This window comes from Pseudophryne corroboree, unplaced genomic scaffold (assembly GCF_028390025.1).
Source record: "Pseudophryne corroboree isolate aPseCor3 unplaced genomic scaffold, aPseCor3.hap2 scaffold_584, whole genome shotgun sequence".
Lineage (NCBI taxonomy): Eukaryota > Metazoa > Chordata > Amphibia > Anura > Myobatrachidae > Pseudophryne > Pseudophryne corroboree.
This window is the reverse complement of record NW_026970183.1, coordinates 224,545-249,731: the sequence shown is the minus strand read 5'-3', so window position 1 is coordinate 249,731 and position 25,187 is coordinate 224,545. Positions and strand designations below refer to the sequence as shown.

The 25,187-nt window shown below is 44.5% G+C and overlaps 11 non-coding genes across 11 annotated transcripts; 3 read left to right on the top strand and 8 right to left on the bottom strand.

Annotated features, from left to right (window-relative positions):
• Positions 1 to 120: 120 nt before the first annotated feature.
• Positions 121 to 284, top strand: LOC135034502 (U1 spliceosomal RNA). The gene has a single exon (XR_010229681.1). It is a non-coding gene; the product is annotated as a U1 spliceosomal RNA (small nuclear RNA).
• A 6,633-nt stretch (positions 285 to 6,917) lies between these two features.
• On the bottom strand, positions 6,918 to 7,033 carry LOC135034564 (U5 spliceosomal RNA). The gene has a single exon (XR_010229727.1). It is a non-coding gene; the product is annotated as a U5 spliceosomal RNA (small nuclear RNA).
• Positions 7,034 to 7,319: 286 nt separating this feature from the next.
• LOC135034587 (U5 spliceosomal RNA) lies at positions 7,320 to 7,436 on the bottom strand. Its single transcript, XR_010229749.1, has one exon. It is a non-coding gene; the product is annotated as a U5 spliceosomal RNA (small nuclear RNA).
• A 270-nt stretch (positions 7,437 to 7,706) lies between these two features.
• On the bottom strand, positions 7,707 to 7,822 carry LOC135034560 (U5 spliceosomal RNA). Its single transcript, XR_010229724.1, has one exon. It is a non-coding gene; the product is annotated as a U5 spliceosomal RNA (small nuclear RNA).
• Positions 7,823 to 7,966: 144 nt separating this feature from the next.
• Positions 7,967 to 8,130, top strand: LOC135034532 (U1 spliceosomal RNA). The gene has a single exon (XR_010229709.1). It is a non-coding gene; the product is annotated as a U1 spliceosomal RNA (small nuclear RNA).
• Positions 8,131 to 11,971: 3,841 nt separating this feature from the next.
• On the bottom strand, positions 11,972 to 12,084 carry LOC135034589 (U5 spliceosomal RNA). The gene has a single exon (XR_010229751.1). It is a non-coding gene; the product is annotated as a U5 spliceosomal RNA (small nuclear RNA).
• Positions 12,085 to 12,359: 275 nt separating this feature from the next.
• Positions 12,360 to 12,475, bottom strand: LOC135034575 (U5 spliceosomal RNA). Its single transcript, XR_010229738.1, has one exon. It is a non-coding gene; the product is annotated as a U5 spliceosomal RNA (small nuclear RNA).
• Positions 12,476 to 12,750: 275 nt separating this feature from the next.
• Positions 12,751 to 12,866, bottom strand: LOC135034578 (U5 spliceosomal RNA). The gene has a single exon (XR_010229740.1). It is a non-coding gene; the product is annotated as a U5 spliceosomal RNA (small nuclear RNA).
• Positions 12,867 to 15,303: 2,437 nt separating this feature from the next.
• On the bottom strand, positions 15,304 to 15,419 carry LOC135034585 (U5 spliceosomal RNA). The gene has a single exon (XR_010229747.1). It is a non-coding gene; the product is annotated as a U5 spliceosomal RNA (small nuclear RNA).
• A 270-nt stretch (positions 15,420 to 15,689) lies between these two features.
• LOC135034559 (U5 spliceosomal RNA) lies at positions 15,690 to 15,805 on the bottom strand. Its single transcript, XR_010229723.1, has one exon. It is a non-coding gene; the product is annotated as a U5 spliceosomal RNA (small nuclear RNA).
• Positions 15,806 to 15,949: 144 nt separating this feature from the next.
• On the top strand, positions 15,950 to 16,113 carry LOC135034520 (U1 spliceosomal RNA). Its single transcript, XR_010229698.1, has one exon. It is a non-coding gene; the product is annotated as a U1 spliceosomal RNA (small nuclear RNA).
• The last annotated feature ends 9,074 nt before the right edge of the window (positions 16,114 to 25,187 follow it).

Sequence of the window (25,187 nt, the reverse complement as noted above, 5' to 3'; positions counted from 1 at the left end):
TGTGTTCTCCCTGCAGTTGTTGTCCCCAGATGAGAGTTCCCTTGTGTTGCCTCAGTTGAATCTCCTTTACTTGACAGAGATGTGCCTGAGCAGCGGCCCTCCCCAGCCCTATCCCAAATCATACTTATTTTGCATAGGAGATACCATGGTCATGAAGATTGTTCTCCCAGGGTGAGGTTCATTCATTGCACTCTGGGTATGCTGACCCCTGTGATTTCCCCAAATGTGGGAAACTCGACTGCATTATTTGTGGTAGTGGGGGACTGTGTTTGTGCTTTCCTCTGGTCAGCTCTGGTAAAAGTCAGATTTCTTTGTCTCAGATCTTCCTCTAGCCTTGTTCTTCTTTCGAGAGTTCCCTTGTGCTGCCTCAGTTGGATCTCCTTCACTTGACAGGGGGTGCCCGAGCAGCAATCCTCCACAGCTCTAGCCCAACTCCTACTTACTTGCCAGGTGAGATACTATGATCTTCACTGTTAGGGCAATCAGGATGTGGAATTCCCTGCCAGGGAAGGTGGTAATGGCGGACTCTGTAATTGGATTTAAAAAAGGAATGGATACATTTCTGAATGAAAAAGCTATCCAAGGTTATAATACTTAAAATATCAACATGGTTATTCCGGGGGTAACATGAGTTATAGTAGTTAACTAGTCATAAAACATTATTCAGCAAGTATGTAGAATCATCACAACTTAAAACAGGTTGAACACGATGGGCAATTTGCCTCTATTCAACCTCAAAAACTATGTTACTATATGTTACTATATTACTATGTTACTGTAGTATACAGAACACCACAATGTAATGAGCAGTGATAGTGAGCACTGATGAGGATACTAGAACTGACACTGAGCAGCAAGATGCAGCACTGGACTATTAGTAATGTACTGTAGTATGCTGAGCACCACAATGCAGCACAAGACAATGAGCAGTGATACTGAGCACTGATGAGGATACTACTGAGAACTGACACTGAGCAGGAGAGACACACTACTAGTATTACTGAGCAGCAATAAGTAACCACTGATACTGAGCACTGATATTGAGATTTCCACTGAGAGAACATAGCCACGTCCTCTCCGCTCTCTCTTCAATGCACGAGTAAAAATGGCGGCAACGCGCAGCTCTTTATATGGAATCCGAATCTCGCGAGAATCCGACAGCGGGATGATGACATTTTCCCTTGTTCAGGTTTTCCGAGTCAGGCGGGAACAACCGAGCCTGCCTCGGACCAGTGTAAACCACGTGGAGTTCGTCGGGAATTCGGTTCTCGGAGAACCGAACCCGCTCCTCTCTACCTTATACCCATCAATTTTTTTATTTTCAATCTAAGCCCCTGCAGTTTTCTGTAAGCATCTGCTTCGCTATGATGATCAACAAGTCACAAGGGCAAACACTCAGGGCTTGAGGCGTAGATCTTAGGACCAGCTGCTACAAGCATGGCAGAGGTGTCACTATCACTGGTGACACCCAGAGAGGTGGCGAGGGAGATTGTAATGCAGTGCGCGCAGATAAGCAGTGCAATGGTAAAAAGGAGGCATGGTTTCATAGGTAGGGACGTGGCCTGGTGGCCTGAATCTACATTTTGTTGCTCCGGGTGTCCCGGGGGTTGGGGGCTGCACCCGGGGACTAGTGTGTGTGCGGTGCTGGCTCCTGCACAGTGACAGTGCATGGCCACCGAGCATGACGCCTCCATTCTTGACCATGCTGTAATTGCAGTCGCACTGCAGTTCAGCGTGATCATATAAAATGGTGTAGCCTCCTGCTGGTGCAGACTGTATGTGCGCGCAGGAAGCCGCCACCATTTTTGTGATCACAGCGGCTGAATGTGATGTCATACAGCCGCTGTGACCACGCCCCCTGTGTCTCCTCCGTTGCAGACCCCATTTTGAAGCCTTGCCCCCGCACCGCTCCATCCCTGACTTGGAAATGGAGTGTTGCTGACCCCCCTCTCCCCCCCCCCCCCGCCCCGATTGACAGGCAGAGGCGATCGCATTCTCTGCGGGGTGCCGCAGAAAATGTAGGCACATGCGTATGCTCTTAGCAATTTTTGCAGTTGGATCGCTTATTGTGATTGCAATCCAACCTGAATCAGGCCCTATTACCTATCACAATGCGCTGCGGGCAGTACAAAATTGGGTTAATATAGGAGTAAAACTCCCAGACCTGTGCTCCTTAACTGTACCTGGTGGCTAGTGGAGCGGCTGCCCAGTAATCAGTGTCCACGCCAGTGCGCACACGGTCCACCCCCTACGGCCACGCTCCCCTTCATCAGCGGCCTCGTGATCCGGAAGGGCGGTGTGTGTGTGACTGACCTTAGGAAGAAACTGGAGCCTCCGCTGCAGTGACCCAGCAACCAGGGCACGGGAGTATACAGCGCCGCTGGGAGTGATGAAGCTGCAGTAAAGATGTCTATTAGACCTAGCCTGCTGCAGCCCTTGTAGATTCTCATAAAACAAGTTCTTCTTTTCTTGTCAAAATTAATAGCTAAGAATAGGCTGCTTGAGGCAGGCCCCTGTTAAGAGGCCTGCTACTGAAGGCACCAACTACAAACTGAGCTCCCTGTTCATGGAAGCGGGGTTATAGAGGAGAATGCACTGAGCATCTTGGGAACAGTCAAAAGCTTTGAGCCGGTTGGTGCCTCAGATCAAGATCCTACTCTACACCCCAATGTGAATCCTTGTGGAGTCCAGTGTACCCCACAGAAGAAATTAATGTGTCACACCCATTGGCAGCAACCTTAGAATAGCTGCTGACGGGCACAATTGAGAAAGGAAGGGGGGGGGGGGGGACATTTGAATCCAGCACATAGATGCAATTCAAATATGTAATTTGTACCTTCCTATTTTAAAATATAATGGATGAACCTCACCCTGTGAGAACAATCTTCATGATCAAGAGATCTCATATGCAAAATAAGTATGAGTTGGGATAGGGCTGGGGAGGGTGGCTGCTCGGGCAGCCCCTCCCCCGTCAAGTTAAGGAGATTCAACTGAGGACGCACAAGGGAACTCTCGTCTGGGGACAACAACTGCAGGGAGACCACATCTGTTCAGATGAACATGGGAGGGTGGAAGGCTGCCTAATATTGAAGCACCATCAAATATCAAACCATATGCAACAACTAGTACAAGCATTCCAGGGGGAAGGTCTGCAGAAGACGGATTTGCATACGGTGATGTCATCCAAGCAGTGGACCAAAGTTGGCTGGAACCCTCATCTGCATATGAAAAGAGAAAAGGGGCATGCAGGGCATGGCGGCCTTTTGCGGTGCTTGGATGACCCCTAGTTCGCATTAAACACCCCCACCCTCCTTTGGTGTGGGGCTCATGTTGGCCATGCCCCATCCCCTGAAGCATTCAAGCTGATTTCTTGCAGCAGCTGGGCACTGTAACAGCTCCAGAGCTGTTCTGTAAGGCAAGTAAAAGGGTGTGGGCCCTGCAGCACCACCTGTAGTTCGCATTGTGCGTTGGAAGGCACAAAGTAAGCAGACGGGAGGAGAAGTCAGGATAGTGCGCAAGGGCATCCTTTTCTCTTAGTCCGTAGAGGATGCTGGGGTCACATTAAGAACCATGGGGTATAGACGGGATCCGCAAGAGACATGGGCACTTTAAGACTTTCAAAGGGTGTGAACTGGCTCCTCCCTCTATGCCCCTCCTCCAGACTCCAGTTATAGGAACTGAGCCCAGGGAGACGGACATTTCGAGGAAAGGATTTATTGTTAAACTAAGGTGAGCATCTTACCAGCTCACACCTTAAGCATGCCGCAGAATGTGGCATTCAACAGAACACAAGCCAACGGCATGAACAATTGCAGCAAAAAGCTGACCAGAACCATAACACAACATGTGTATAACCACAAGTAATAACTGCAGACACAGTATGGACTGGGACGGGTGCCCAGCATCCTCTACGGACTAAGAGAAAAGGATTTACCGGTAGGTATTAAAATCCTATTTTCTCATACGACCTAGAGGATGCTGGGGTCACATTAAGAACCATGGGGTTATACCAAAGCTCTTGAACGGGTGGGAGAGTGCGTACGACTCTGCAGCACCGAATGACCCAACTTGAGGTTATCATCAGCCAAGGTATCAAACTTGTAAAACTTAGCAAAAGTGTTTACTAAATAGCTGCTCGGCAAAATTGCAATGCCGAGACTCCCCGACCAGCTGCCCAGGATGAACCCACCTTTCTAGTAGAATGGGTCTTCACCTATTTCAGTAACGGCAATCCTGCCGTGGAATGAGCATGCTGAATCTTACCACAGATCCAGCGCATAATGGTCTACATGGAAGCAGGACACCCAATCCTGTTGGGAGCATACAGGACAAACAGAGCCTCTGTTTTCCTAATCTGAACCGTTCTGGTGACATAAATTTTCAAAGTTCTGACCACAGCCAGAGACTTTGACTCAACGAAGGTGTCAGTGGCCAAAGGCACCATGTGGAAAGATGAACCACCTTCGGCAGAAATTGTTGACGTGTCCTCAATTCTGCTCTATCTTCATGAAAGATCAAATAAAGGATCTTGTGATACTGCATGGTTTGTACTGTTTTCCATGTGCTCCCAGATCTTTCAAGCAAGTAGCATGGTCAAGAAAGTTCTGTTTGAAAAGTAACAACATTTACTGTCATTGTTATAGAATTTGGGAGAAAAAACAAGAAGAAATCTGCACTGTTGACGCACTGGACAGAATGAATGAATCATAAAATATAACCTTTATTAAGTATGTATTAAAATTGGATAAATATTAATATTATTATCCCAAACTGCAGTGAAACATAAAGGTTAAAATCACAGAACTAACATACATGTGCATAAGAAGAATAAAGAGATGTGAAAAAAAGGTTTAAAAAGCGTGTCCGTGTGTGATTATTTTTGAAGGCACAACCCTGGCGGGGTTGTTTATATAGATATATATGTTGCTAATAATCACTTTCTAGCGTAATGTTATTAAATAGCTGTTAGTATCTATGTCGTCAGGTACCACTGGGTCGTATCCTATATACTCCCTTCACTCAATAGGGGTTACCTCCCGGGAAGCCATCCCCATTGGCGAATTTGTGGGGGTGATTGAGTATAACCGGTAAGCTAACCTCCAATTTGTGGGGTGCTTAGGTAGATGGGGATCACTTATTTCTCTGTGTCCCCTAAGACTATATTCCTAAATTCAATACCATAGGGGGATAGCTTTCTATATCGGATAAGGAATCACTTGATAGGGAAATCTCTATGCATCATGGAAAGATCATATTTATTAATATCCAAACTAAAAAAATGATGAATAGCTTTAATTTAGCTGTTTAGATATAGTTAATTGGCGAGATATACCAACAGGTGCGGTTGCCTTAAGGAATATGGCAATTCCAATATAAATAGCAGCCCTCCTTCATATAATCAGCCAGATCTTATTAAATCTGGTCCAGATATAGCCGTTCAGATATACTTAATTGACAACATATATCAATCGGTGGGGTTGCCTTAAGGAATATAGCAATTCCAATTCTCATATAAATAGCAACCTTCCTTCATATATTCAGCCAGATCTTATTTAATCTGATCTAGGCGTAGGCAATAATGCTTTCCTTAGAGGTATAGCCACCTCAATTCTTATTAGGAAGCAAAGTGTCTGTCATAATGGTTTATCCAATTCATCTAAGAAATAATATATTCCATGTGTCAGAGATTCATTACTCTCTATTTACACTGTTAAAGAGTTAATTCTTATTATGTTACAGTGTAATGAAATTATCATATAGGGAGATGTGGCAATTCCATGTGCTATATATATAATAACCCTTAGTGGTCCAGATTCCACAATGAGGAATTTTCTTATAAACCGCTGAAACACACAGCTGTTTGACTGACTTCCAAATATATCTATCTCACTTTGTAACAGTCTTATGATAGAGAAACTGTTACATATTCGGTCACTTAGTTATCTAAAGGTAAACAGACTCAGTGTGAGGGTAATATAATATATCAAATGCGCTGTCAATAATCGTGGTAACTGGTGTAATAATGTGGTATATTGAGTATGCTAGTAAGGCATATAACTGCTCTCCAGCCTTTAAGTGTTACCAATCAATTTGTTACACTGTAAAGGATTTATGGTGTCCTGTTAGGACATGCAGCTGCTAGGCTGACTCAAAGATTTATCCATTTGTAACAATTATGTAACAGTTATATACATGTTACTGGTATTACATAGAAATAGTATGACACAGGCCAGCAGTCCCATGTGTCTAGATTCCACAATAGGAGATTTTCTTTGTCTTATAAACTGCTGGAACACACAGCTGCTAGACTGACTTCAAATATATATATTACTTTGTAACAGTCTTATAGTAAAGAGACTGTTACACACTGTCATTTAGTTATCTCAAGGTTAGCAGATTCTGTGTGAGGATAGTGTTCTGTTAGAACATGCAGCTGCTAGGCTGACTCATAGAAAATGTATCCATTTGTAACAAATGACACATACAGCATTAAATTAATATCTATAGCAGCCCATGTGACATCTCTACTCTTATCATAATTGTCTGGTTATTGCCAATCTGGACAGCAGGAGTGATATATATTCACTAGTCCCAATATCCCATCATATAAATATACCCACACTGATATACTTTCTTATCAAGAGTTATTAGTAGCTATCTGTATGCACTTTAGACATTGTAATTGCTAAGTGACATCATATCTAGTGTATTCCTTTCTTATAGCTCAGCTTCTATTCCCTATTAGTGGAGACTAACAGCTAACATCATAATCATATATTTTTGTTTTATAACATTTCACATGAGTCAAATACACGAGGACACGCCGTGCCCTACACGCGTGTTTCACTGCATCTATGGCAACTTACATTAAAGCTAACAAGAAAGCACACTCGTTCTGTCTTTAAACAGATAAAAGAAACCCCAATAATATGGGGCATGCAAAAATTTAGATAAAACTCAGTTTTGCTCCTCTCCACGGAAATCTTTAGTAAAAGGCGAAAGATTTGTTCGTTCTGAAGAGAAACCAGAGCATGACCAAGATTCCACCTGTCGCCTGAGTGCCATGCCAGCAGTCCTCATTCAGCTCAAAGTGAGCACCCAATATGAAAGAAAGAAAGCAGATTTCTCACCAGGCTTCCCCTTGCTATAAGCATGGTTTGTACTCTTTTCCATGTGCTCCCAGATCTTTCAAGCAATTAGTATGGTCAAGAAAGTTCTGCTTGAAAAGAAACAGACATTTACTGTCATTGTTATACAAATAAACTTACATTAAAGCCAACAAGAAAGCTCACTCGTTCTGTCTTTAAACTGATAAAAGAAACCCCAATAATATGGGGCATGCAAAAATTGAGATAAAACTCAGTTTTGCTCCTCTCCACGGATAATCTTTAATAAAAGGCGAAAGATTTGTTCATTCTGAAGAGAAACCAGAGCATGACCAAGATTCCACCTGTCGCCTGAGTGCCATGCCAGCAGTCCTCATTCAGATCAAAGTGAGCGCCCAATTTGAAAGAAAGCAGATTTCTCACCTGGCTTCTCCTTGCTATAAGCATGGTTTGTACTGTATTCCATGTGCTCCCAGATCTTTCAAGTAAGTAGCATGGTCAAGAAAGTTCTGTTTGAAAAGAAACAAACATTTACTGTAATTTCTATGCAAATGAGCTTTCATTAAAGCACACTCATTCTATCTTTAAACCGATAAAAGAAACCCCAAAAAGATGGGGCATGCAAAAATTGAGGTAAAACTCAGTTTTGCTCCTCTCCACGGAAATCTTTAGTAAAAGGCGAAAGATTTGTTCGTTCTGAAGAGAAACCAGAGCATGACCAAGATTTTCATCTGAAAATATGTGTTCTCCCTGCAGTTGTTGTCCCCAGATGAGAGTTCCCTTGTGCTGCCTCAGTTGAATCTCCTTTACTTGACAGAGATGTGCCTGAGCAGCGGCCCTCCCCAGCCCTATCCCAAATCATACTTATTTTGCATAGGAGATACCATGGTCATGAAGATTGTTCTCCCAGGGTGAGGTTCATTCATTGCATTCTGGGTATGCTGACCCCTGTGATTTCCCCAAATGTGGGAAACTCGACTGCATTATTTGTGGTAGTGGGGGACTGTGTTTGTGCTTTCCTCTGGTCAGCTCTGGTAAAAGTCAGATTTCTTTGTCTCAGATCTTCCTCTAGCCTTGTTCTTCTTTCGAGAGTTCCCTTGTGCTGCCTCAGTTGGATCTCCTTCACTTGACAGGGGGTGCCCGAGCAGCAATCCTCCACAGCTCTAGCCCAACTCCTACTTACCTGCCAGGTGAGATACTATGATCTTCACTGTTAGGGCAATCAGGATGTGGAATTCCCTGCCAGGGAAGGTGGTAATGGCGGACTCTGTAATTGGATTTAAAAAAGGAATGGATACATTTCTGAATGAAAAAGCTATCCAAGGTTATAATACTTAAAATATCAACATGGTTAATCCGGGGGTAACATGAGTAATAGTAGCTAACTAGTCATAAAACATTATTCAGCAAGTATGTAGAATCATCACAACTTAAAACAGGTTGAACACGATGGGCAATTTGCCTCTATTCAACCTCAAAAACTATGTTACTATATGTTACTATATTACTATGTTACTGTAGTATACAGAAAACCAAAATGCAATGAACAGTGATAGTGAGCACTGATGAGGATACTAGAACTGACACTGAGCAGCAAGATGCAGCACTGGACTATTAGTAATGTACTGTAGTATGCTGAGCACCACAATGCAGCACAAGACAATGAGCAGTGATCTGAGCACTGATGAGGATACTACTGAGAACTGACACTGAGCAGGAGAGACACACTACTAGTATTACTGAGCAGCAATAAGTAACCACTGATACTGAGCACTGCTATTGAGATTTCCACTGAGAGAACATAGCCACGTCCATTCCGCTCTCTCTTCAATGCACGAGTAAAAATGGCGGCAACGCGCAGCTCTTTATATGGAATCCGAATCTCGCGAGAATCCGACAGCGGGATGATGACATTTTCCCTTGTTCAGGTTTTCCGAGTCAGGCGGGAACAACCGAGCCTGCCTCGGACCAGTGTAAACCACGTGGAGTTCGTGGGGAATTCGGTTCTCGGAGAACCGAACCCGCTCCTCTCTACCTTATACCCATCAATTTTTTTATTTTCAATCTAAGCCCCTGCAGTTTTCTGTAAGCATCTGCTTCGCTATGATGATCAACAAGTCACAAGGGCAAACACTCAGGGCTTGAGGCGTAGATCTTAGGACCAGCTGCTACAAGCATGGCAGAGGTGTCACTATTACTGGTGACACCCAGAGAGGTGGCGAGGGAGATTGTAATGCAGTGCGCGCAGATAAGCAGCGCAATGGTAAAAAGGAGGCATGGTTTCATAGGTAGGGACGTGGCCTGGTGGCCTGAATCTACATTTTGTTGCTCCGGGTGTCCCGGGGGTTGGGGACTGCACCCGGGGACTAGTGTGTGAGCGGTGCTGGCTCCTGCACAGTGAAAAGGCATGGCCACCCAGCATGACGCCTCCCTTCTTGACCATGCTGTAATTGCAGTCGCACTGCAGTTCAGCGTGATCATAAAAAATGGTGTAGCCTCCTGCTGGTGCAGACTGTATGTGCGCGCAGGAAGCCGCCACCATTTTTGTGATCACAGCGGCTGAATGTGATGTCATACAGCCGCTGTGACCACGCCCCCTGTGTCTCCTCCATTGCAGACCCCATTTTGAAGCCTTGCACCCGCACCGCTCCATCCCTCACTTGGAAATGGAGTGTTGCTGACCCACCTATCCCCCCCCCCCCCCGCCCCGATTGACAGGCAGAGGCGATCGCATTCTCTGCGGGGTGCCGCAGAAAATGCAGGCACATGCGTATGCTCTTAGCAATTTTTGCAGTTGGATCGCTTATTGTGATTGCAATCCAACCTGAATCAGGCCCTATTACCTATCACAATGCGCTGCGGGCAGTACAAAATTGGGTTAATATAGGAGAAAAACCCCCAGACCTGTGCTCCTTAACTGTACCTGGTGGCTAGTGGAGCGGCTGCCCAGTAATCAGTGTCCACGCCAGTGCGCACACGGTCCACCCCCTACGGCCACGCTCCCCTTCAACAGCGGCCTCGTGATCCGGAAGGGTGGTGTGTGTGTGACTGACCTTAGGATGAAACCGGAGCCTCCGCTGCAGTGACCCAGCAACCAGGGCACGGGAGTATACAGCGTCGCTGGGAGTGATGAAGCTGCAGTAAAGATGTCTATTAGACCTAGCCTGCTGCAGCCCTTGTAGATTCTCATAAAACAAGTTCTTCTTTTCTTGTCAAAATTTATAGCTAAGAATAGGCTGCCTGAGGCAGGCCCCTGTTAAGTGGCCTGCTACTGAAGGCACCAACTACAAACTGAGCTCCCTGTTCATGGAAGCGGGGTTATAGAGGAGAATGCACTGAGCATCTTGGGAACAGTCAAAAGCTTTGAGCCGGTTGGTGCCTCAGATCAAGATCCTACTCTACACCCCAATGTGAATCCTTGTGGAGTCCAGTGTACCCCACAGAAGAAATTAATGTGTCACACCCATTGGCAGCAACCTTAGAATAGCTGCTGACGGGCACAATTGAGAATGGAAGGGGGGGGGGGACATTTGAATCCAGCACATAAATGCAATTCAAATATGTAATTTGTACCTTCCTATTTTAAAATATAATGGATGAACCTCACCCTGTGAGAACAATCTTCATGATCAAGAAATCTCATATGCAAAATAAGTATGAGTTGGGATAGGGCTGGGGAGGGTGTCTGCTCTGGCAGCCCCTCCCCCGTCAAGTTAAGGAGATTCAACTGAGGAAGCACAAGGGAACTCTCGTCTGGGGACAACAACTGCAGGGAGACCACATCTTTTCAGATGAACATGGGAGGGCGGAAGGCTGCCTAATACTGAAGCACCATCAAATATCAAACCATATGCAACATCTAGTACAAGCATTCCTGGGGGAAGGTCTGCAGCAGACGGATTTGCATACAGTGATGTTATCCAAGCAGTGGGCCAAAGTTGGCTGGAACCCTCATCTGCATATGAAAAGAGAAAAGGGGCGTGCAGGGCATGGCGGCCTTTTGCAGTGCTTGGATGACCCCTAGTTCTCATTAAACACCCCCACCCTCCTTTGGTGTGGGGCTCATGTTGGCCATGCCCCATCCCCTGAAGCATTCAAGCTGATTTCTTGCAGCAGCTGGGCACTGTAACAGCTCCAGAGCTGTTCTGTAAGGCAAGTAAAAGGGTGTGGGCCCTGCAGCACCACCTGTAGTTCGCATTGTGCGTTGGAAGGCACAAAGTAAGCAGACGGGAGGAGAAGTCAGGATAGTGCGCAAGGGCATCCTTTTCTCTTAGTCCGTAGAGGATGCTGGGGTCACATTAAGAACCATGGGGTATAGACGGGATCCGCAAGAGACATGGGCACTTTAAGACTATCAAAGGGTGTGAACTGGCTCCTCCCTCTATGCCCCTCCTCCAGACTCCAGTTATAGGAACTGTGCCCAGGGAGACGGACATTTCGAGGAAAGGATTTATTGTTAAACTAAGGTGAGCATCTTACCAGCTCACACCTTAAGCATGCCGCAGAACGTGGCATTCAACAGAACACAAGCCAACGGCATGAACAATTGCAGCGTGGCCTAAGTTAAAGGGGGTGTGACTTCGCGGGAGGACCCGCGATCGCGAGTCACGCCCCCGTTTTCGGCACTGAGGGGGCATGCCCAGCGCTCTGTGAGCCGCTGGCATGCCACCTCTCCCTCTGACTTCAGTGAATAGACGCTGTGCGCATGCGCACAGCGTCTATTCACCGCTGCTCTGCTAAGCAGGGCAGCGACAGACAGAGCCTCCCAACTGTCCTCCCCACCGCGGGACACTGCGGCCCGCAGGTGGGACAGCGGGACAGTCCCCAAAAAACGGGACTGTCCCGCGAAAATCGGGACAGTTGGGAGGTATGATATGGGGCATGCAAAAATTGAGATAAAACTCAGTTTTGCTCCTCTCCACGGAAATCTTTAATAAAAGGCGAAATATTTGTTAGTTCTGAAGAGAATCCAGAGCATGACCAAGATTCCACCTGTCGCCTGAGTGCCATGCCAGCAGTTCTCATTCAGCTGAAAGTGAGCACCCAATTTGAATGAAAGAAAGCAGATTTCTCACCAGGCTTACCCTTGCTATAAACATGGTTTGTACTCTTTTCCATGTGCTCCCAGATCTTTCAAGCAATTAGTGTGGTCAAGAAAGTTCTGTTTGAAAAGAAACAAACATTTACTGTAATTTCTATGCAAATGAGCTTACATTAAAGCACACTCGTTCTATCTTTAAACAGATAAAATAAAACCCCAATAAGATGGGGCAAGGAAAAAATGAGATAAAACTCAGTTTTGCTCCTCTCCACGGAAATCTTTAGTAAAAGGCGAAAGATTTGTTCGTTCTGAAGAGAAACCAGAGCATGACCAAGATTCCACCTGTCGCCTGAGTGCCATGCCAGCAGTTCTTATTCAGCTCAAAGTGAGCACCCAATTTGAAAGAAAGAAAGCAGATTTCTCACCAGGCTTCCCCTAGCTATAAACATGGTTTGTATTTTTTTCCATGTGTTCCCAGATCTTTCAAGCAATTAGTATAGTCAAGAAAGTTCTGTTTGAAAAGAAACAAACATTTACTGTCATTTCTATGCAAATGAGCTTACATTAAAGCACACTCGTTCTATCTTTAAACCGATAAAATAAAACCCCAATAAGATGGGGCATGCAAAATTTGAGATAAAACTCAGTTTTGCTCCTCTCCATGGAAATCTTTAGTAAAAGGCGAAAGATTTGTTCGTTCTGAAGAGAAACCAGAGCATGACCAAGATTCCACCTGTCGCCTGAGTGCCATGCCAGCCAGGGCCGGCTCCAGGCCTACTAGCACCCTGAGCGAGAAAATGTAAAAGTGCCCCCCCCCCATGCGCGCGCCGAAGGCGCGCGCGCCCTTGGAAAAGTGGGTGTGGCCTCTTGAAAAAGTGGGCGTGGTCTCGTCCCCCAGCAGTGCCAGCTACACATGACATGCCCTCCAGCAGTGCCAGCTACACGTGCTAGTGTTCACTTTTTAGGGCAGGTTGCTGATCACAGGGAGGGCACATTTTTAAGTTAGGTGGGCAAAATGATGTACATACTGTAATGCTTGTTGTTCCCATTTCCACACGCTAAAGCATGGACAGTGCGCGCCGAAGGCGCGCAGCAAAAATTTAGGGGAGTTACTTCGTGGGGAAGGTGCGTAGCCACATTATAGTGGCAATTCACATTACACCACACAGTAGTGCAGCTAATACACATTGCACCAGGTAGAACCTCCTATAAGAGCACGTTAGACACATTGCGCCAGGTAGAGCACTGAGACACACTGCCCAGCCACAGACGCCTAGCGGGAACACTACATGATATGCCCCCCAGCAGTGCCAGCTACACATGACATGCCCCCCAGCAGTGCCAGCTACACGTGACATGCCCCCCAGCAGTGCCAGCTACATAAATGGCCACACAGTTCCAGATGGATAAATGCCCCCACAGCGCAGATATGCCCCCACAGTGCCACATACATTAATGCCCTCACAGTGCAAGATATGCCCCCACAGTGCAAGAAATGTCCCCACAGTGCAAGAAATGCCCCCACAGTGCAAGAAATGCCCCCACGGTGCCAGATACATAAATGCCCCCACGGTGCCAGATACATAAATGCCCCCACGGTGCCAGATACATAAATGCCCCCACGGTGCCTGATACATAAATGCCCCCACGGTGCCAGATACATAAATGCCCCCACGGTGCCAGATACATAAATGCCCCCACGGTGCCAGATACATAAATGTCCCCACGGTGCCTGATACATAAATGCCCCCACGGTGCATGATACATAAATGCCCCCACGGTGCATGATACATAAATGCCCCCACGGTGCCTGATACATAAATGCCCCCACGGTGCCTGATACATAAATGCCCCCACAGAGCCAGATAAATGCCCCCACAGTGCCAGATATGTCCCCACAGTGCCAGATATGCCCCCACAGTGCCAGATATGCCCCCACGGTGCCAGAAATGCCCCCACAGTGCCAGATAAATGCCCCCAGTGCCAGATAAATGCCCCCACAGTGCCAGATAAATGCCCCCACAGAGCCAGATAAATGCCCCCACAGTGCCAGAAATGCCCCCACAGTGCCAGAAATGCCCCCACAGTGCCAGATATGCCCCCACAGTGCCAGATATGCCCCCACAGTGCCAGATATGCCCCCACAGTGCCTGATATGTCCCCACAGTGCCAGAAATGCCCCCACAGTGCCAGAAATGCCCCCACAGTGCCAGATAAATGCCCCCACAGAGCCAGATAAATGCCCCCACAGAGCCAGATAAATGCCCCCACAGTGCCAGAAATGCCCCCACAGTGCCAGAAATGCCCACACAGTGCCAGAAATGCCCCCACAGTGCCAGAAATGTCCCCACAGTGCCTGATATGTCCCCACAGTGCCAAATATGCCCCCACAGAGCCAGATATGCAATGCCCCCACAGTGCCAGAAATGCCCCCACAGTGCCAGAAATGCCCCCCACAGAGCCAGAAATGCCCCCACAATGCCAGAAATGCCCCCACATAACCAAAAATGCCCCCTGTGTGCCAGAAATGCCCCCACAGTGCGGATCTCCCCCCCCCAAAAAAAAAAAAATACCTGCGGCGCTGGGGAGGAGTACTGCTGTCCGCCTGTGTGGGAGCGCTGGCGGGCGGGCGGGAGGCCGGGCGAGTGAGCCTGAGCCTGGGTCCGGGCTGGCAGGCGGGTGGGCGGCCACTTGTGCAGGCGGGCTATGCGCGGCGCCGGCGTCTGACGTTAGATACCGGCGCCGCGCAGCGCGCATACACAGCGCGACCGCCAAATGCTGCAGCAGCACACACACAGGGCCGGCTCCAGCATCGAATATGGCGGCGCCAGCGCGTGGCGCCCATTAAGGGTGGCGCCCTGCGCGGCCGCTCTATTCGAACATGCCTAGAGCCGGCCCTGATGCCAGCAGTCCTCATTCAGCTCAAAGTGAGCACCCAATTTGAAAGAAAGAAAGCAGATTTCTCACCAGGCTTCCCCTTGCTATAAGCATGGTTTGTACTCTTTTCCATGTGCTCCCAGATCTTTCAAGCAATTAGTATGGTCAAGAAAGTTCTGCTTGAAAAGAAACAGACATTTACTGTCATTGTTATACAAATAAACTTACATTAAAGCTAACAAGAAAGCACACTCGTTCTGTCTTTAAACTGATAAAAGAAACCCCAATAATATGGGGCATGCAAAAATTGAGATAAAACTCAGTTTTGCTCCTCTCCACGGAAATCTTTAATAAAAGGCGAAATATTTGTTAGTTCTGAAGAGAAACCAGAGCATGACCAAGATTCCACCTGTCGCCTGAGTGCCATGCCAGCAGTCCTCATTCAGATCAAAGTGAGCGCCCAATTTGAAAGAAAGCAGATTTCTCACCTGGCTTCTCCTTGCTATAAGCATGGTTTGTACTGTATTCCATGTGCTCCCAGATCTTTCAAGCAAGTAGCATGGTCAAGAAAGTTCTGTTTGAAAAGAAACAAACATTTACTGTCATTTCTATGCAAATGAGCTTTCATTAAAGCACACTCATTCTATCTTTAAACCGATAAAAGAAACCCCAAAAAGATGGGGCATGCAAAAATTGAGGTAAAACTCAGTTTTGCTCCTCTCCACGGAAATCTTTAGTAAAAGGCGAAAGATTTGTTCGTTCTGAAGAGAAACCAGAGCATGACCAAGATTTTCATCTGAAAATATGTGTTCTCCCTGCAGTTGTTGTCCCCAGATGAGAGTTCCCTTGTGCTGCCTCAGTTGAATCTCCTTTACTTGACAGAGATGTGCCTGAGCAGCGGCCCTCCCCAGCCCTATCCCAAATCATACTTATTTTGCATAGGAGATACCATGGTCATGAAGATTGTTCTCCCAGGGTGAGGTTCATTCATTGCATTCTGGGTATGCTGACCCCTGTGATTTCCCCAAATGTGGGAAACTCGACTGCATTATTTGTGGTAGTGGGGGACTGTGTTTGTGCTTTCCTCTGGTCAGCTCTGGTAAAAGTCAGATTTCTTTGTCTCAGATCTTCCTCTAGCCTTGTTCTTCTTTCGAGAGTTCCCTTGTGCTGCCTCAGTTGGATCTCCTTCACTTGACAGGGGGTGCCCGAGCAGCAATCCTCCACAGCTCTAGCCCAACTCCTACTTACCTGCCAGGTGAGATACTATGATCTTCACTGTTAGGGCAATCAGGATGTGGAATTCCCTGCCAGGGAAGGTGGTAATGGTGGACTCTGTAATTGGATTTAAAAAAGGAATGGATACATTTCTGAATGAAAAAGCTATCCAAGGTTATAATACTTAAAATATCAACATGGTTAATCCGGGGGTAACATGAGTTATAGTAGCTAACTAGTCATAAAACATTATTCAGCAAGTATGTAGAATCATCACAACTTAAAACAGGTTGAACACGATGGGCAATTTGCCTCTATTCAACCTCAAAAACTATGTTACTATATGTTACTATATTACTATGTTACTGTAGTATACAGAAAACCAAAATGCAATGAACAGTGATAGTGAGCACTGATGAGGATACTAGAACTGACACTGAGCAGCAAGATGCAGCACTGGACTATTAGTAATGTACTGTAGTATGCTGAGCACCACAATGCAGCACAAGACAATGAGCAGTGATACTGAGCACTGATGAGGATACTACTGAGAACTGACACTGAGCAGGAGAGACACACTACTAGTATTACTGAGCAGCAATAAGTAACCACTGATACTGAGCACTGATATTGAGATTTCCACTGAGAGAACATAGCCACGTCCATTCCGCTCTATCTTCAATGCACGAGTAAAAATGGCGGCAACGCGCAGCTCTTTATATGGAATCCGAATCTCGCGAGAATCCGACAGCGGGATGATGACATTTTCCCTTTTTCAGGTTTTCCGAGTCAGGCGGGAACAACCGAGCCTGCCTCGGACCAGTGTAAACAACGTGGAGTTCGTGGGGAATTCGGTTCTCGGAGAACCGAACCCGCTCCTCTCTACCTTATACCTATCAATTTTTTTATTTTCAATCTAAGCCCCTGCAGTTTTCTGTAAGCATCTGCTTCGCTATGATGATCAACAAGTCACAAGGGCAAACACTCAGGGCTTGAGGCGTAGATCTTAGGACCAGCTGCTACAAGCATGGCAGAGGTGTCACTATCACTGGTGACACCCAGAGAGGTGGCGAGGGAGATTGTAATGCAGTGCGCGCAGATAAGCAGCGCAATGGTAAAAAGGAGGCATGGTTTCATAGGTAGGGGCGTGGCCTGGTGGCCTGAATCTACATTTTGTTGCTCCGGGTGTCCCGGGGGTTGGGGGCTGCACCCGGGGACTAGTGTGTGAGCGGTGCTGGCTCCTGCACAGTGAAAGGGCATGGCCACCCAGCATGACGCCTCCCTTCTTGTCCATGCTGTAATTGCAGTCGCACTGCAGTTCAGCGTGATCATAAAAAATGATGTAGCCTCCTGCTGGTGCAGACTGTATGTGCGCGCAGGAAGCCGCCACCATTTTTGTGATCACAGCGGCTGAATGTGATGTCATACAGCCGCTGTGACCACGCCCCCTGTGTCTCCTCCGTTGCAGACCCCATTTTGAAGCCTTGCCCCCGCACCGCTCCATCCCTGACTTGGAAATGGAGTGTTGCTGACCCACCTATCCCCCCCCCCGCCCCGATTGACAGGCAGAGGCGATCGCATTCTCTGCGGGGTGCCACAGAAAATGCAGGCACATGCGTATGCTCTTAGCAATTTTTGCAGTTGGATCGCTTATTGTGATTGCAATCCAACCTGAATCAGGCCCTATTACCTATCACAATGCGCTGCGGGCAGTACAAAATTGGGTTAATATAGGAGAAAAACCCCCAGACCTGTGCTCCTTAACTGTACCTGGTGGCTAGTGGAGCGGCTGCCCAGTAATTAGTGTCCACGCCAGTGCGCACACGGTCCACCCCCTACGGCCACGCTCGCCTTCATCAGCGGCCTCGTGATCCGGAAGGGTGGTGTGTGTGTGACTGACCTTAGGATGAAACCGGAGCCTCCGCTGCAGTGACCCAGCAACCAGGGCATGGGAGTATACAGCGCCGCTGGGAGTGATGAAGCTGCAGTAAAGATGTCTATTAGACCTAGCCTGCTGCAGCCCTTGTAGATTCTCAAAAAACAAGTTCTTCTTTTCTTGTCAAAATTTATAGCTAAGAATAGGCTGCCTGAGGCAGGCCCCTGTTAAGTGGCCTGCTACTGAAGGCACCAACTACAAACTGAGCTCCCTGTTCATGGAAGCGGGGTTATAGAGGAGAATGCACTGAGCATCTTGGGAACAGTCAAAAGCTTTGAGCCGGTTGGTGCCTCAGATCAAGATCCTACTCTACACCCCAATGTGAATCCTTGTGGAGTCCAGTGTACCCCACAGAAGAAATTAATGTGTCACACCCATTGGCAGCAATCTTAGAATAGCTGCTGACGGGCACAATTGAGAATGGAAGGGGGGGGGGACATTTGAATCAAGCACATAAATGCAATTCAAATATGTAATTTGTACCTTCCTATTTTAAAATATAATGGATGAACCTCACCCTGTGAGAACAATCTTCATGATCAAGAGATCTCATATGCAAAATAAGTATGAGTTGGGATAGGGCTGGGGAGGGTGGCTGCTCGGGCAGCCCCTCCCCCGTCAAGTTAAGGAGATTCAACTGAGGAAGCACAAGGGAACTCTCGTCTGGGGACAACAACTGCAGGGAGACCACATCTTTTCAGATGAACATGGGAGGGCGGAAGGCTGCCTAATACTGAAGCACCATCAAATATCAAACCATATGCAACATCAAGTACAAGCATTCCTGGGGGAAGGTCTGCAGCAGACGGATTTGCATACAGTGATGTTATCCAAGCAGTGGGCCAAAGTTGGCTGGAACCCTCATCTGCATATGAAAAGAGAAAAGGGGCGTGCAGGGCATGGCGGCCTTTTGCAGTGCTTGGATGACCCCTAGTTCTCATTAAACACCCACACCCTCCTTTGGTGTGGGGCTCATGTTGGCCATGCCCCATCCCCTGAAGCATTCAAGCTGATTTCTTGCAGCAGCTGGGCACTGTAACAGCTCCAGAGCTGTTCTGTAAGGCAAGTAAAAGGGTGTGGGCCCTGCAGCACCACCTGTAGTTCGCATTGTGCGTTGGAAGGCACAAAGTAAGCAGACGGGAGGAGAAGTCAGGATAGTGCGCAAGGGCATCCTTTTCTCTTAGTCCGTAGAGGATGCTGGGGTCACATTAAGAACCATGGGGTATAGACGGGATCCGCAAGAGACATGGGCACTTTAAGACTATCAAAGGGTGTGAACTGGCTCCTCCCTCTATGCCCCTCCTCCAGACTCCAGTTATAGGAACTGTGCCCAGGGAGACGGACATTTCGAGGAAAGGATTTATTGTTAAACTAAGGTGAGCATCTTACCAGCTCACACCTTAAGCATGCCGCAGAACGTGGCATTCAACAGAACACAAGCCAACGGCATGAACAATTGCAGCAAAAAGCTGACCAGAACCATAACACAACATGTGTATAACCACAAGTAATAACTGCAGACACAGTATGGACTGGGACGGGTGCCCAGCATCCTCTACAGACTAAGAGAAAAGGATTTACCGGTAGGTATTAAAATCCTATTTTCTCATACGACCTAGAGGATGCTGGGGTCACATTAAGAACCATGGGGTTATACCAAAGCTCTTGAACGGGTGGAAGAGTGCGTACGACTCTGCAGCACCGAATGACCCAACTTGAGGTTATCATCGGCAAGGATGCAGTGGCGTTAATGTTTCCTGGTGTCAACCTGTATTATTTCAGTAGATATTGAAATGAGGATGCATCTTGCTGCCTTTCCAATGAAGCAAGTTTAATTTAGTAATAGGTGAAAAACCATCCCTACAAAGATGTTAATCAGATACTTGGCTTTGTGGACACTTTTCAGAGAACAAATTTGTTAGCATAAAAATAAAGCCAGAAAATGAAGAGCTGTTTAATCACTCAATTGGATTTTTTTGCCAGCATATTTCTTTTTCTCTGCAAACCACTGCTAAATTGTGCTTCCTAGCTGTTTTTATAAAATCACTGAATCAAATCTAACTCTGATTACATCAGAGAAGGCCAGGTACCCTACACCATAACAGGGGTTTTTGAAATTTTGACTTGTCTACTTAAAGATCACCAAAATCTGATAACAAGGTCAATTACATCCCTGGGTGGGATTGAACCACCAACCCTTTGGTTAATAACCAATCACACTAACCAATTGCGCCACAGAGACACTTTGCAAAAGTCCATACTGACAAAGGCTAATAAGCATTCATCTAGAACGTTTCCTAGAAAAACTTTTAAAAGTCAATAATCTGGAGAGTTTTTGTAAGATGTTTCTTCCATCAACCAACGAAGAAACACATTGTTACTTTCCCATGATGAGTGAGTGCTTCAAGATCTCTTGCACTTACATGTGCAGCAGAGTACTGTAATGAAAGCATGCTGGGTTCATAACCCAGAGGTAGGCAGATTGAAACTATCCTCTGCTATATGCATTTTTTTTTGTTAATTAAAGTAATCCAAAACTGGGATTGATATTTTTTCTCTTTTATTTTTACTTAAAGTACAATAACTTTTACCATTTTAATATGTTTTAATAGTATATTGACAGTATTGTTTTCTTTCAAAAATCCACTTAATTTTCTTTACCCGATTATTAAAATGGTAATTGACAAAAACAAACTACATTGTCACCAGAAGAGCAATACAAAATGTACAAGTGATATATTAAAATCATCTTTCCAGCTTGAATTTCAATGATGCATTGGGGCAACGATTTTGTGAGAAACATCTTCACCCTTAAATAAAGATTTTCTTAATTCCTTACCTGTGTGCTAATTAGATATCACCTTGTTTTCACATTAAACAGACTTCCACATGAGAAAGCAGCAAGGATGCAGTGGCGTTAATGTTTCCTGGTGTCAACCTGTATTATTTCAGTAGATATTGAAATGAGGATGCATCTTGCTGCCTTTCCAATGAAGCAAGTTTAATTTAGTAATAGGTGAAAAACCATCCCTACAAAGATGTTAATCCGATACTTGGCTTTGTGGACACTTTTCAGAGAACAAATTTGTTAGCATAAAAATAAAGCCAGAAAATGAAGAGCTGTTTAATCACTCAATTGGATTTTTCTGCCAGCATATTTCATTTTCTCTGCAACCCACTGCTAAATTGTGCTTCCTAGCTGTTTTTTGATAAAATCACTTAATCAAATCTAACTCTGATTACATCAGAGTAGGCCAGGTACCCTACACCATAAGACGGGGTTTGAAATTTTGACTTGTCTACTTAAAGATCACCAAAATCTGATGACAAGGTCAATAACATCCCTGGGTGGGATTGAACCACCAACCCTTTGGTTAATAACCAAACACACTAACCGATTGCACCACAGAGACACTTTGCAAACGTACATACTGACAAAGGCTAATAAGCATTCATCTAGAACAATTCCTAGAAAACTTTAAAAAGTCAATAATCTGGAGAGATTTTGTAAGATGTTTCTTCCATCAACCAATGAAGAAACGCATTGGTACTTTCCCATGATGAGTGAGTGCTTCAGGATCTCTTGCACTTACATGTGCAGCAGAGTACTGCAATGGAAGCATGCTGGGCCCATAACCCAGAGGTAGGCAGATTGAAACTATCCTCTGCTATATGCATTTTTTTTTGTTAATTAAAGTAATCCAAAACTGGGATTGATATTTTTGCTCTTTTATTTTTACTTAAAGTACAATAACTTTTACCATTTTAATTTGTTTTAATAGTATATTGACAGTATTGTTTTCTTTCAAAAATCCACTTAATTTTCTTTACCCTATTATTAAAATGGTAATTGACAAAAACAAACTACATTGTCACCAGAAGAGCAATACAAAATGTACAAGTGATATATTAAAATCATCTTTCCAGCTTGAATTTCAATGATGCATTGGGGCAACGATTTTGTGAGAAACATCTTCACCCTTAAATAAAGATTTTCTTAATTCCTTACCTGTGTGCTAATTAGATATCACCTTGTTTTCACATTAAACAGACTTCCACATGAGAAAGCAGCAAGGATGCAGTGGCGTTAATGTTTCCTGGTGTCAACCTGTATTATTTCAGTAGATATTGAAATGAGGATGCATCTTGCTGCCTTTCCAATGAAGCAAGTTTAATTTAGTAATAGGTGAAAAACCATCCCTACAAAGATGTTAATCAGATACTTGGCTTTGTGGACACTTTTCAGAGAACAAATTTGTTAGCATAAAAATAAAGCCAGAAAATGAAGAGCTGTTTAATCACTCAATTGGATTTTTTTGCCAGCATATTTCTTTTTCTTTGCAAACCACTGCTAAATTGTGCTTCCTAGCTGTTTTTATAAAATCACTGAATCAAATCTAACTCTGATTACATCAGAGAAGGCCAGGTACCCTACACCATAACAGGGGTTTTTGAAATTTTGACTTGTCTACTTAAATATCACCAAAATCTGATCACAAGGTCAATTACGTCCCTGGGTGGGATTGAACCACCAACCTTTTGATTAATAGCTGAACACACTAACCGATTGCGCCACAGAGACACTTTGCAAAAAGAATATACTGACAAAGACTAATAAGCATTCATCTAGAACGTTTCCTAGAAAAACTTTAAAAAGTCAATAATCTGGAGAGTTTTTGTAAGATGTTTCTTCCAGCAACCAATGAAGAAACACATTGGTACTTTCGCATGATGAGTGAGTGCTTCAGGATCTCTTGCACTTACATGTGCAGCAGAGTACTGCAATGGAAGCATGCTGGGCCCATAACCCAGAGGTAGGCAGATTGAAACTATCCTTTGCTATATGCATTTTTTTTTTGTTCATTAAAGTAATCCAAAACTGGGATTGATATTTTAGCTTTTATTTTTACTTAAAGTACAATAACTTTTACCATTTTAATTTGTTTTAATAGTATATTGACAGTATTGTTTTCTTTCAAAAATCCACTTAATTTTCTTTACCCTATTATTAAAATGGTAATTGACAAAAACAAACTACATTGTCACCAGAAGAGCAATACAAAATGTACAAGTGATATATTAAAATCATCTTTCCAGCTTGAATTTCAATGATGCATTGGGGCAATGATTTTGTGAGAAACATCTTTACCCTTAAATAAAGATTTTCTTAATTCCTTACCTGTGTGCTAATTAGATATCACCTTGTTTTCACATTAAACAGACTTCCACATGAGAAAGCAGCAAGGATGCAGTGGCGTTAATGTTTCCTGGTGTCAACCTGTATTATTTTAGTAGATATTGAAATGAGGATGCATCTTGCTGCCTTTCCAATGAAGCAAGTTTAATTTAGTAATAGGTGAAAAACCATCCCTACAAATATGTTAATCAGATACTTGGCTTTGTGGACACTTTTCAGAGAACAAATTTGTTATCATAAAAATAAAGCCAGAAAATGAAGAGCTGTTTAATCACTCAATTGTATTTTTCTGCCAGCATTTTTCTTTTTCTCTGCAACCCACTGCTAAATTGTGCTTCCTAGCTGTTTTTTTATAAAATCACTTAATCAAATCTAACTCTGATTACATCAGAGAAGGCCAGGTACCCTACACTATAAGAGGGGGTTTGCAATTTTGACTTGTCTACTTAAATATCACCAAAATCTGATCACAAGGTCAATTACGTCCCTGGGTGGGATTGAACCACCAACCTTTTGATTAATAGCTGAACACACTAACCGATTGCGCCACAGAGACACTTTGCAAAAAGAATATACTGACAAAGACTAATAAGCTTTCATCTAGAACGTTTCCTAGAAAAACTTTAAAAAGTCAATAATCTGGAGAGTTTTTGTAAGATGTTTCTTCCAGCAACCAATGAAGAAACACATTGGTACTTTCGCATGATGAGTGAGTGCTTCAGGATCTCTTGCACTTACATGTGCAGCAGAGTACTGCAATGGAAGCATGCTGGGCCCATAACCCAGAGGTAGGCAGATTGAAACTATCCTTTGCTATATGCATTTTTTTTTTGTTCATTAAAGTAATCCAAAACTGGGATTGATATTTTAGCTTTTATTTTTACTTAAAGTACAATAACTTTTACCATTTTAATTTGTTTTAATAGTATATTGACAGTATTGTTTTCTTTCAAAAATCCACTTAATTTTCTTTACCCTATTATTAAAATGGTAATTGACAAAAACAAACTACATTGTCACCAGAAGAGCAATACAAAATGTACAAGTGATATATTAAAATCATCTTTCCAGCTTGAATTTCAATGATGCATTGGGGCAATGATTTTGTGAGAAACATCTTTACCCTTAAATAAAGATTTTCTTAATTCCTTACCTGTGTGCTAATTAGATATCACCTTGTTTTCACATTAAACAGACTTCCACATGAGAAAGCAGCAAGGATGCAGTGGCGTTAATGTTTCCTGGTGTCAACCTGTATTATTTCAGTAGATATTGAAATGAGGATGCATCTTGCTGCCTTTCCAATGAAGCAAGTTTAATTTAGTAATAGGTGAAAAACCATCCCTACAAATATGTTAATCAGATACTTGGCTTTGTGGACACTTTTCAGAGAACAAATTAGTTAGCATAAAAATAAAGCCAGAAAATGAAGAGCTGTTTAATCACTCAATTGGATTTTTCTGCCAGCATATTTCTTTTTCTCTGCAACCCACTGCTAAATTGTGCTTCCTAGCTGTTTTTATAAAATCACTGAATCAAATCTAACTCTGATTACATCAGAGAAGGCCAGGTACCCTACACCATAACAGGGGGTTTGAAATTTTGACTTGTCTGCTTAGAGATCACCAAAATCTGATAACAAGGTCAATTATGTCCCTGGGTGGGATTGAACCACCAACCTTTTGGTTAATAGCCTTACACACTAACTGATTGCGCCACAGCGACACTTTGCAAAAGTACTTACTGACAAAGGCTAATAAGCATTCATCTAGAACGATTCCTAGAAACATTTTAAAAAGTCAATAATGTGGAGAG